We start from the raw sequence: 12,546 nt of genomic DNA, 5'->3' as shown, positions 1-12,546 counted from the left end.
AATGGACCAGTAAATTCTTGTGGAAAAGGAAAGGTTTCTCTTTTCTACAAAGCAGTTTCTAAGGGCAAAAAAGAAAAATATGTATGCATATATTGAATTGAAAAGAAAGTATCCGCGGAAATTTATTTTTATTTCAAATTTAAATTTACAAAGAATGAATAAACCGATTTAGGTCAAATATGCGCCGTTTTGTTCGATAACTTGTTGCCATTTTGAAGGTAATTTCATTATGCCTCTCTCATAGAAGCCCTCATCCCTATTGGCAAAAAAGTGAGACAACCAAATTTCACAAGCCTCTTTTGAGGATAGCTTAGTACTGCCAAGAGCATTTTGCATGGACCGGAAAAGGTGATAATCACTTGGTGCCAGGTCTGGACTATACGGCTGGTACGATAGAACCTCCCATCCAAGATCCCGGAGTCTCTGCCGGGTCGTCAAAGATGTGTGCGGTCTAGCGTTGTCCTGATAGAACACAACACCCTTTTTCACCAATTCTGGCCGTTTCTGGTCAAGCGTCTGCTTCAATCTGGTTAGTTGTTGACATTATATGTCCGAATTGAGTGTTTGGCCATAGGGCAGCAGCTTATAGTAGATGCTTCCCTTCCAATCCCACCAAACACACAGTAAAACCTTCTTGGCCGTCAATCCGGGCTTGGCCGCCGTTTGGGATGATTCGCCGGCCTTTGACCACGATCTTTTACGCTTTACATTGTCGTATGTGATCCACTTTTCATCACCAATCACTATCCGTTTCAGAAATGGGTCGATTTTATTGCGATTCAGCAGTGTATCGCATGTATTGATTCGATCAAAAAGGTTCTTTTGCGTTAAGTCGTGTGGCACCCAAACATCCAGCTTTTTTTTTGTATCCAGCCTTACTCAAATGGTTCAAAACGGTTGTATGAGTGGTATTTAGTTCCTGGGCTAACGATCGAGTGCTCACATGATGGTCTACCTCAATTAATTCCATGATTTTATCAGTATTTTCGGCGATTGGCCGACCAGAGCGTCGTGCATCTTTGACATCGAAATTTCCAGAATGGAATCGAGCAAACCATTCCTGTGTGCGACGTTCACTTACAGCATCCTTACTGTAAACCGTACAAATTTTTCGGCATGTTTTTGCAGCGTTTTTGCCTTTTTTATAGTAATAAAGCATCACATAGCGTATTTCTTCGGAAATTTCACTCATTTTCAATGGAATATAACTTTTGACACGCACGACGAATTGCGAAACTGTCTGCATAAAGAATGTAGCTTGAAATGTCATTTTTCAAACGGCGTATAGTATAACCCGATAAGAATCATACAAACCGAGATTTCGACGCTAGCACCATCTATTGGCAAATTCCGCGGATACTTTCTTTCCAATTCAATATTATTAACACAAATTTTCTAAATAATTCGATAATATATAAATATTAACAAATGATACGAAGTAATTTTAAATATTAACGAATATATAAAAATAAGTATAAAATTAAATGAAAAATAATCGAGATACAGAACCCATGTTCTTTCTTAAAAACACATTTCTAAGAAAGTTAGAAATATTCTTTTTCCTACAATGGACCAGTAAATTCTTGTGGAAAAGGAAAGGTTTCTCTTTTCTACAAAGCAGTTTCTAAGGGCAAAAAAGAAAAATATGTATGCATATATAAAGGGTGTCCGAGATTCTTCCAACCAGTCGATGTCAAATGTATTTTGTTCTCAAAAATAAGAAAATAATATTTTTATAATCATGTAGATCATTTTTAAAGGTTTATTTTTAAAATTTATGACACACATTGTTAATTATATAATTTTTTGTTCAAAATGCCAATCATTTATGCGAATATAAATTTAGGTTTGTTCATAGAGATGAATATAATTGTATTTCACGTAATTGTGAATGTATATTCGAAAAAACTGAGCAAAGCTTAATTCTTCTACTAAGAAATCAATCTTAATACTTTTTTACAGCAACTCGAATATTTCTGTCGTGTAAATCAAACATAATAAATGCTTATTATTTTTTTTTTATTATTTAAAAATATTTTCAGCAGTTTGATCAGTAGAATTCCATGATGGAAAACTTAAAAAAAAAACTGATATCAATTGGAATTAACTTAAATTGCTACAAAAAATAACTCTATAAATAAAGATAAATATAATAAAGAAAAAAAATAAATCTAATCAATTGAAAATAATATAAGAACAATATTCGTCAAGTTAATTTGAACGTTAGTTATTAATATCACAATTTTTGTATAAACTTTTAAATAATCTACATTATTATAACATTATCTTCTAATTTTTATATGCAAAAAAAAGTTAAAATCGTTGGTTGAGCAAAAAAAAAATTTGGATACCTTGTACATTGCATAGATAAATGCGAAGAACGAATTTAGAATCTGGGGCTGCGAGTTCCATAAAGGGGGTTAGTTGACGAACCCTTAAACACAACGAGAAAAGCAGGTATAGGAATAAGGGACCAAGAACCGTTTGAAACTTAGTGACGTAGTAGGTATATGATCAAAGAATGAGTTTGAGAGAGATAGAAATAGACAAAGGTAAGAAGAAGAAAAAAGGTTCAAAATAGGATAAAAGAAAAGAAATAGAAAAGATGAGAAAAGAAGAAAGGAAGGAAAGGTAGTGGAGAAGATAGAAGAAGAAGAAATACGAGAAAAGAAAAAAGAGAAAAAATGCATTTCGGTGGTAATAGCCATAGTTTGAAAAAGGAAGAGGAGCGGTTATAGAAGAAAAGAATAGAAAATCTAAACAGATGCAGAAAATCGAGGGGTAGGTCAAACCTCAGAATTTCCTTAAAATTTCGTATAGTCTTTTGCTATCCGATAAAAGCTTTGGGTCTCTTTCTGTCTCTCTCTCTCTCTTTCTTTTTCTGTTCATGGTTCGTGAAAATCCCTACAGACTGACGGTGGCGAACAAAGAAAAATATTCTCCTTGGGGTGTCAGTCTACATGGTACATACATGTAGACATATATACATACATACATAAACCGGCCTGTTCAGGGCAAGCTGCAACGCTTTGCTACGACGCACCATCGACAATGACCTGCTCGCTTCTACATAAATACAAATATATAGATATATACACACACACACAAAATAAGATTTAACGTAGTTCGTAGAAAAGTTTGCTCTGGTATATTTGTAAAATATATTCGAAATTCAACTAAGACTCAAATATTCGTTTATAATAGAAAAATCAATCGCATAAGATATACCACAATTAAATACACTTATTCTATCAATATAAAGAAATGCGCGTGTGTATTAAATTGTTTTTCAAATTATTGTCAATTTAAAATATAATTATAAGTGTTATTTTCGAATATTTTTTTGAAAGTTGACACTAACTTCTCATAAAATTTATTACAAATATATTAATAAATGCAAGTGCGTGTGCACAGAATCAAATACGTTTCTTCTATCAAAATTGCAAGGAAAGTTCGTGACAACTTGATTATTTTACAAATTATACATACATATACATTTATAATTATTACTCAAATTCTTCCAGAACATATTTTTAAGTTCAGTTGAGTTATTCAAATATAAAAGCGTTGTTTCTAAATATTTTTTGAAAATGGACACGAATATTTCATAAAACCCAATGCGTAGTATATAAATATGTATAAGTGTGAGTGGACATCTACTGTTCACCTTGACACTCGTTGGTCGTTATACTAAAATTTGAAGTTCTTCCGTTAAGGGTGAGAAATATTACAAGAGGGGGGAATAATAAAAAGAAGGTCAACTTCTTGCAAGAATGGAACGAAATGAAATGAAATAAAATGAAATGAAACGAATAGGACACGCGCGTACAATCTGGAAAATAAATTCAGGGAGGACAACTGTTGGGTTTCGGTAAACGGCCGGCGTTGTGCAGCGATAGAGAAAAAGGGAAAGAGGGATGCAGGGGGTTGAGAGGTAAGTAAAGGGAGAGAAGCAAATGGTGGAAAAGGAGAGATCAAACGGGGATCAAATGGAATGAGTGAGATGGATAATGAAAAGTAGAGACACATAGGAAAGGAACAACAGTGGAAATAAGGAACGATGAGAAGAGTGTGCTTCTGCGCACATATCCTTTTTCTACATGTGTGGATGAATTTGAGTATATGTTGTTGATTCTCTCTCTCTCTCTTTTTCTTTTTCAGTGTCGACATATATGTACAAAAATATATATATATATATATATAAGCGCGTGCCCGCGCAACCAACAGCAGATGCGCTCAGAGTGCAGCTGTCCTCCTACAAGTGGTTCTCAATCATCCCTTTTCTTCATTTTCTTTCTTCCCCTAATCGGACTCTGTTCGAACGAGCATGAGCTCGCGCACGCAGGCACGCTTCCGCGTGTGACAAAGGAAAACGCAGTAGTAATACACATTCTGCTACCCGATAAACTCTACTCGACGCTGCCCTTGCTCTTTTTCTCCTATCGGATTTCTCTTTGTTCCTTACTGTTAGATACATATACATACATACATATGTATACATTTATATGGATGTATGCATTGTGTACAATGTGAGAGCTCGGTGGAGATGTAACGAATCAACCTAGGATTCACGTTGTTATGAGATTTCAACAATTTTCTTTTTCCAGGAGGAAAAAACAATCGATAGTCGATGTAAATTCATTTCGTATAATTCTCAAGAGAGATTGATGATTCATTTTCTAACGTCATTATCTTTAATTGTTTGTACTAAGAGAATTTCTATAAATATTTTCAATAATATTTTTACGTATTTAAATGTGATCTAGTGATAATGAAAGTAATCTAATTTGATGTACTGTATTATTTTTATTTTTTTAAATTGTATAAATGAGAATTATTTATTCTTAATATTATATTATATTTACTTGTTCTGTATATTGTTATAAAATAAAATATTTTTTGTAAAATAATTTAAACCCCTTCATAATGTCCAAATATCTTTAAACGAAAGATCACTTGCATAATCACTGATTCATTTAAATACATATGCATAGTTCCGTGTGAAAATGTTATCATCGATTGCATAATAAACTGTAAGAGTTAACGAATAAGAAATAACGTTGAGACGAACGATCATCGATTATAATAAAATTCAATTGACATTAATTATTTAACGAGTTTTATAAAATTTCGACCATTTGTAAAATCAAATTATAAATTAGTTTGTTCGAATAAACGTTTAAACTTTGTTATGAAACTGTGCAATCTTTAAAAACTCTTCACATCTTAAAAAGTAACATAATCTTTTACAATTAGGATTAACTATAATCGATGGTAGCAAGTAAATATCATTCGTAGTAGAACGTAGTAGTTAAGTTATAGGTGTGTATAATTTTCGTGAATGAATTTATGTTGATTCCTCTTAATCAGTGATTCGATAATGCTACGATAAACCGTTGCAACCTGCTATGCTGGGATTGCTCGTTGAAGTCGAGAGCACGTGGTCATCCAGAGTTCCAGCTGTCCCAGGTGAAGGAAAGAAACGACCGGATGAATAGTCCTTGAAAGCAACCAAGTTTGTTATCTACAAATGAGAACATAGTTTATTGTATACATATATATATATTATATATTTCAATTGTATATTATTGAATATTTATATTATATATAATAATATATTATTAACAATATATATATTAACATAATATGATTATGATAATTCTGTAACATATATTTGACGGTAATTTTGAAAATGAACGAATACAAATGTAAATGAAAAAGTAATTATAAAAAAGCAAACAATTAAGTGAGTACTTATATCTGAATATATGATGAAAGTATAATAAGTAATAATATAATGAAAGTATAAAGTAAATATATAGTAATATAAAGTAAAAAATAGTAAATATAAAGTAATAAGTATAATGAAAGTATTTTAGAGTTTATCTAAACATATATAGCTAATAAATATATTTATAATCATAATTATTGTCATTATTAAAATAGAAAGAATAAAAATGTACTATTAGCTATTCTCATAGAAATATAACAGAAAATTAGTTAGACAAGAAGGATGAATCTTTAGTAATGCAGAAATTGGACGGTTAACAGTCATAATAAATCAGATTGCAAAGATGATTCATATTTTTTTGGATTATCATCTCAACGTCTTCATCGTCAGTTATACAAGATGAAGAGGGATGTACGTAGAAGATCGAAGGAAGGAAGGAACAAACAAAAATGGTATATAGTTTGGGTCTTGAAAGCTGCGTAACAGAAAATCCAGGACAGCTGATACAATTTTTGGCGGGACAGAGTAGATCGAAATACGACAAAGAAGTATCGGTTGAGAAGAGGAAAAAGAGAGGGGTAAGGAGGGTAAGTAAAGCAAAAGAAGAACATGTGATGAAGTAAGAGGGGATCCAAAGGAAGAAAGAAAAAAGAAAGAAAGGAAAAGAGGAGGGAGAGGGACACTGGACGGATAGATGAAGAAACCCAACAGAAAGGAACAAGGAGAATAAGAGAGAAAGAAAGCGAGAAAAGGGACGAAATGGTGGAAAGGGGGAGGATTTGAAGGCCCCATGTATGTATATGCCTGTTTCTTTGTGTATGTGTTGCTGATCCTGCTGTTGCTGCTGGTGGTTTGCTGCTGCTGTTGATGGTGGTGGTGGTGGTGGTGGTGGTGGTGGTGCTGCTGCTGCTCCTGCTTCGTCGTCGTCGTCGTTCTGTTAAATAAGAATAAGCTCCCCACCACCGATGAGAAGCCTACGGGTACCTATATAGCCAGGGGCTTTCATGTACACACGGCACCCAAAAGGAATAAAGAGGAGGAACACCTGGCCACGAGCAGCAGTTTGCTCGAAAACTTCCTACGTGAAGCATCGTCTTCGTCATCTTTGCTTCTTTTTCATCATCAGCAAGATCACCATCAGCTTCCTCCAAGATCTTCTTCATCTTCAGTCGGGATTTCTCCAAGTTACCAGAATATTGCAGAATACGTGCTTCATCTTCTTTTAAATTTTCTTCGAAGCATCGTCGTTGTTCTGAAAGGAGTACCGGCTAAATTAAATAGTGTTTGTGCGTTATTATTGTGAAGAAAAAAAAGGAAAGAGAAAAAGGTCGAGAAAGGAAAACACGGTTGAACAAATTCCTCGCATCTTCTTAACATGTACACATAAATGAGAGAGGAAGAGAGAAAAAGAAAAGAAGAAAAAGAAACTTCGAAGAGGTAAACGTGTTGGCTCACGAGAGAATTTTTTCCCTTAAGAAGATTCGAGTTTCGAAGAAATATTTGATCATTTTCGTCGAGATTTGGTTTGTGTAAATCTATTTATATATATATAAAAACATATATACATACATACATACATACATATATACATAAATATATATTGGGTTGTCCTTACAATTTACAAGCCGGTAATTATTTAGTTGAAATCGTACATCATTTTAAAATTCCTTCGGTTATTACAAATATTCAAAAGGGTAGAATTGGAAATGAATTTTATCAGAAGAATCAGAATTATCAATTTTTATGCATGCTGTTTGCAATGAAATAAATAAAATAATAATATTAAATAAAAAATAACTTAAACTAGTAAACATCAAAGATATAATTTTTTAAATCTTATAAAAATTTTATAAAATAAAATAATTATGATATATTTGCTAATTTAAAATCGTTGCGAATATTTTTTTTAAGGACAATCCAACACACAAATATATACATATAAATAATATTCATATTATATAACATACACATAATAATGTTCTTGTAAATAATTGTAAAAGAAAATGGTCATATTGCAATGGAATTGAATATATTTCATTGTTATCGCATGATTTCCACGTTAATCGTTATAAAAGAAAGAATAATCTCTCTCTCTCTCTCTCTCTCTCTCTTTCTCTTTCTCTTTCTCTCTTTGAATTACTCGTTGTGTTGGAAGGATGAGGTTGCGCGCGTGGTTTCTCCGTTTCTTTCTATCCCTACTTCTCACACAACCTCGCTTTCTCTCTCTCCCTCTCTCGCTCTTTCTCTCTCTTACTCTTACTCTCATTCTTCCATCAGTAGTCGCGTCCTCGTCATAGTAGTTCGTCATAGTCGTCCAAACACGCGCGTCGTTCGAACGTCATACGGAACCGGGTTTCTCTTCACGCTTACTTGAAACAGAAACAGGATAGGTCATAGTAATAAAAATATTTTAATATTAAAGTCATTACAATATATAAACATATTTCTCTCATTTCAAATACGTTTCAAAGAAAAAAAAAAAAAATTTGAAAATATTTCGAGAAATTAAATAGAATTCATATTATAAATAGAAATTGTTTTCTTAATTCTATAGTTTAACTCGAAATATATCTAGAAACATGTAACAGAAAGGGCTCTTCGATTTGGAAACTAACCGCCAAGGCCAAATCGTAGAGTCTCGAGCGCGTGTACACATACATACACGTACATGTATATACAGAGATATAGTTTGGTGAAGACGCTGGATGCATTTTCTGTTAGGCAAGAACGCGCGAACCTACGAAATTAGGGCTCTCTTGGGTGGTGTGTTCCATCGTCATCGTCGTCGTGGTTGAGGTTGTCGAAGATTCTAACAGAGCCTTACAAGGGGCCAGGCAAATTGTTTCATATATCCCTCCTTTGGTTATACCATCCAAATTCCAAGAATTCCTAGTGTGTAACTCCCTTTTATTCCAGAGTCACGCAGAGTTGTTCCTGAAATTGATTTTATTCGTAAGTTATCATTTTCTTTTACAAATTATACTGTTATATAGAATCAATTTTCATTTTTGAACAAATGAAAATTATATTTGTAACATTCTACGAGATTTATTGATAATTATTTTCATTTGTGAGTTTGAAAAATAGTAGGACAAAAAAGAATATCCAAATGAAAAATCTTCTGGACCCTTTTTAGAGAGTTTAAGAAAGGTAATATAGTGTAGTAAAGGTATATATATATGTATATATAGTTCCTTTGTTCAGCTCAGGATGAAAGCAGACGCGGTTTTATACTGTCCGAAATTTGAGTCGATTTGTAACCCCACTCTTGAACGTGGCCAACCGTGTACCATTCCTTGACCATGGATTGCAAATCATAACTAAATATCTGCTCTCGAAGCTTGGGCTGTTACAACTTAAGTATTACGTTATTTTGGGTCCAGTTTCGATGAAGGAAATAAGACACTACATGGAAGGACATGCATACATGTATCTACATATATATGTATATGTATTAGTGAAATTTGCACCGAAGATAGGCCGAGATTTGTGTCAATATTTGGCTTTTTAGTTAAATAATATTGCACTGGTCCCGGCCTATCGGAATGCATTCTGTTACATCTGGAAGATCAACAAATGAAGAACAAACTAATAACAAATACGTTAAATGAGTAATCTTTGGCAGGCTCGGATGGGGGCATTATTTGTATGGTTTGAATCAAATTGCACTCGTCCCGGCCTGCTAAATTTACTCGATATCATCTGACCGTTTTGATTTCAATTTAAATTTCATTTAATTTCCTGTTTACTTTTTATATGTTTATAATATTGTTTTTTTTTTTATTAATTGTTGTCCAATAAAACATCTATTTCATCGATCTACTGTGTTTATCATCCCATAGAATAAACAAACAATCTTAACTGCAAATGTTTTTTCATTATTGGATATATCTTTTGTAATAAGATAATAATAAAAGTATGATTACATACATTATTAAGGACAAATGATGTATTCTATTTGAAATTCCTTTTCAAATAACCGCTATCTTCCTTCCGAGTTTAATTCCATCTGCAATACGAATAAGAAAACAATAAGTATAAATGATAACAGGTAAGGATATGATATTCTATTAGTATTAGTGTGTCACCAAGTATGTGTGTGTGTTGTATATAGTTATATCCTGAAGAGGAATGCTTGCACGTTCATCCTCGAGTGGCCTTGACCTTAATAGCTAGCGAACGTGTATACGTAAGGAAATAACAAACGTAACCCCTTGATGTTTAGAGGAAAACGCATCTTCTATAAATTAGCCAATATGTAAAAATATTGATTTAATTTATACTGTAAGAATTAAAACAAAAAAAAACATTCAGAGTTAAATACAGTAACAAAAAGCGAGTATAAAATAGTAGTTGTAGTGATATAAGTGAAAGGATTCCTCGAAGGGGGTTATATCGTAGTTGGAAGGGTAAAACTCGACAAATAACAAGAATCCTTTAGCTGGTCGATCGTTATTAACGATCACACGAATTGGAAATAAAGCTGCGCACATCCCTTTGTGTTCCTCCTCACACACAACACGTAACCGTTCCACGAAACGGTTGCAGTAGTGAAAAAAGAGGAGGACAGAGGTAGAGGTAAGGTAAGCTAAAGAAGAAAGAAAGAAAGAAAGAAAGAAAGAAAGAAAGAAGGAAAGAAGGAAGGTAAGGTGAAGGTATAGGAAAAGGATGATGCGAGAAAGGAAGAAGGAAGAAGGTAAAGAAGAGAACAGGCAAAAAAGATGAAAGAAAAGGATTCTTCTCGCCGCGAGAACCTCGAATTCACATGATCGCTGTTCTCGTAGGCTCCTAAGATTCGGGTTTCCTGTTCGACCGTGCATGCCTTAGGCGTGAAAAAGAAATGCTTTTGATATATAGTGTATACGTATATATACATATCCATATTCATATATATATAATATATATAAATATACATCTCTTTCTCAGTTTTGATGTATAATAAGTACATATATGTATGTATATATGCATAATGCAGGTATACACGTGTACATTTGATATATCTATACATACATCTTCTTCCTTTGTCTACCACTCACTGACCGATCCCTCTTGATCGTGCCAGTCCATCTTCTTTCTCTTTTTCTTTCTTCTTTCTCTCTTTCGTTTTGGGGTCCTTCTTTCCATGCATACTCTTCTCATTCCTTATTTCTTTTTTTCTTGATATGCGTTGTATGCGTACCTATGCCTAGATTCGGCCATTTTAATTCGTCTCATATGCAGAAAGAGAGAGAGAAAGGAGAGAGAAAAAAGTATAAAGAAGAAGAAGAAAAACCTGATCAAAAGGAACACTCTCCTCCTGGTAAGAAGAAACGGGGGTTTACGTTACGTTCGATCGAATGAGGAAACACAATAAAAGTAGTGGGGAGGGAGAGGGTTCCCCATAGAATCGCGAATCCTGTTTTTCATTCATATCCTACGGTGGAAGACGCGTGTAACGCGTTCCGCAAGCATCCCCTTTAAAGAGTCCCACGGTTTGAAATAAAACACCTGGCTTCTTACGTGAGTAACGCGTCGTCGTCTCTACGTACATCCGCTTACCCACTCACATATATACAGATGCATATACGTGTAAAGATCTTTACTCAAACTTACACATACTTACGTTCTCACGGCACGGTTCTGAACCCATGCTCTTCTATCTCTCTCTCTCTCTTTCTTTCTTTCTATCTTTCTCTTTCTCGTTGTAATTCTTCATCATATTGCGTACTTCTTTTTCCCGCTATGCACCATCATAGTATTTGGGGTGGTGTGTACGATGCTGTTTTAGCTCGCTTATAAATTTTATTCAATTCTTTCCCCAATAGAGCAAAGGGTTCATCTTGCATAATAAAAATACACCATTCATATGTAAAATTAAAAATTATAAAAAAAAAAAAAAAAACAGTTTTTTTGGAGAAAACGAATCTCTTTCTTTACCTTACTGTGTTTCTAACAGCTGTCGTAGTGCCGTTTTCAAGAGTAGTGTATAAAGATCTTGGGATTATAAGGATGATACGAGATCCTGAGAAAGCAAGAAGACGTATTATTTCTCAACGGTAGTTGAGACGACGATAACTTTCAAAATTTGATTACAATTTTTTCCATCTCTCTGACCTAAATATTATTTTCAAATTTGTATTTCTAATTAAAACAAATGACACTTTCTTTAAATGACATAGTTTCAAAGGTTAGAATAGTTTTGAAATAACTATGACTAAATCAGTCTATAAAAATACTTTTCAAATTCTTCTTATACGAATAGAATCTTTTTTTTTCTAATTTAAACACAATATACAACTATATTCACTGCAATGATCGTAGCCTGCAGCGCACTCTGCAATATAACGAAATATTTAAAATACGTTATAATTGAAAATTAAATATATATATATATAATTTATATATAAATTTTAATATTATTAATAAAATATTATTATGAGATAAATTATAGTTATACCTGCTTTAATGTAAAGATATTAATAATATTTAAGCTTGGAATAATTCGTTGAAACAATAAAATTAAATCTTATTTTCGAATTAATTTCTTCTCATATATCACGATTTTATCTTGACTGATTTTATTTAATGAACCGTAACGTGTTTGATTTGATGCACATAGATATCAAATTGTAAAGCGCGCTTATTTAAATTACAAGTAGAGGGCAGCATGTGTAATACCTTTTTATTTTTTATATCTTTTAAAAATAATATTACTTATAAGAAAACAATTTTTTATCAGCTTATTTCTAATTAATATTATAAACAAAAATTAATAATTACATACGTATTTTTGACATTTTTTTAATATACTTACGATTCATAATCGTGTACATCAT

The 12,546-nt window shown here is 32.9% G+C and overlaps 1 long non-coding RNA gene across 7 annotated transcripts; it reads right to left on the bottom strand.

The window, feature by feature from the left end:
- Positions 1-2,245: 2,245 nt before the first annotated feature.
- LOC149032152 (uncharacterized) lies at positions 2,246-12,307 on the bottom strand. 7 transcript variants are annotated; one of them, XR_016176993.1, is made up of 8 exons: positions 11,825-12,016; positions 11,648-11,732; positions 11,334-11,549; positions 9,662-9,740; positions 8,347-8,665; positions 7,992-8,100; positions 6,777-6,983; positions 2,246-5,524 (listed from the first exon to the last, which is right to left on the bottom strand). It is a non-coding gene; the product is annotated as an uncharacterized LOC149032152 (long non-coding RNA). The 7 variants fall into 7 exon arrangements; XR_016176995.1 differs by lacking the exon at positions 2,246-5,524 and adding an exon at positions 9,820-9,971 and having other exon boundaries at positions 5,700-6,983; positions 11,825-12,024; XR_016176992.1 differs by lacking the exon at positions 2,246-5,524 and having other exon boundaries at positions 5,701-6,983; positions 7,872-8,100; positions 11,825-12,020.
- Between the last annotated feature and the right edge of the window lie 239 nt (positions 12,308-12,546).

Source organism: Polistes dominula, unplaced genomic scaffold (genome assembly GCF_049000335.1).
Source record: "Polistes dominula isolate Pdom_NZ unplaced genomic scaffold, Pdom_raw_medaka contig_75, whole genome shotgun sequence".
Lineage (NCBI taxonomy): Eukaryota > Metazoa > Arthropoda > Insecta > Hymenoptera > Vespidae > Polistes > Polistes dominula.
This window is presented reverse-complemented; position numbering and strand designations above follow the sequence as displayed.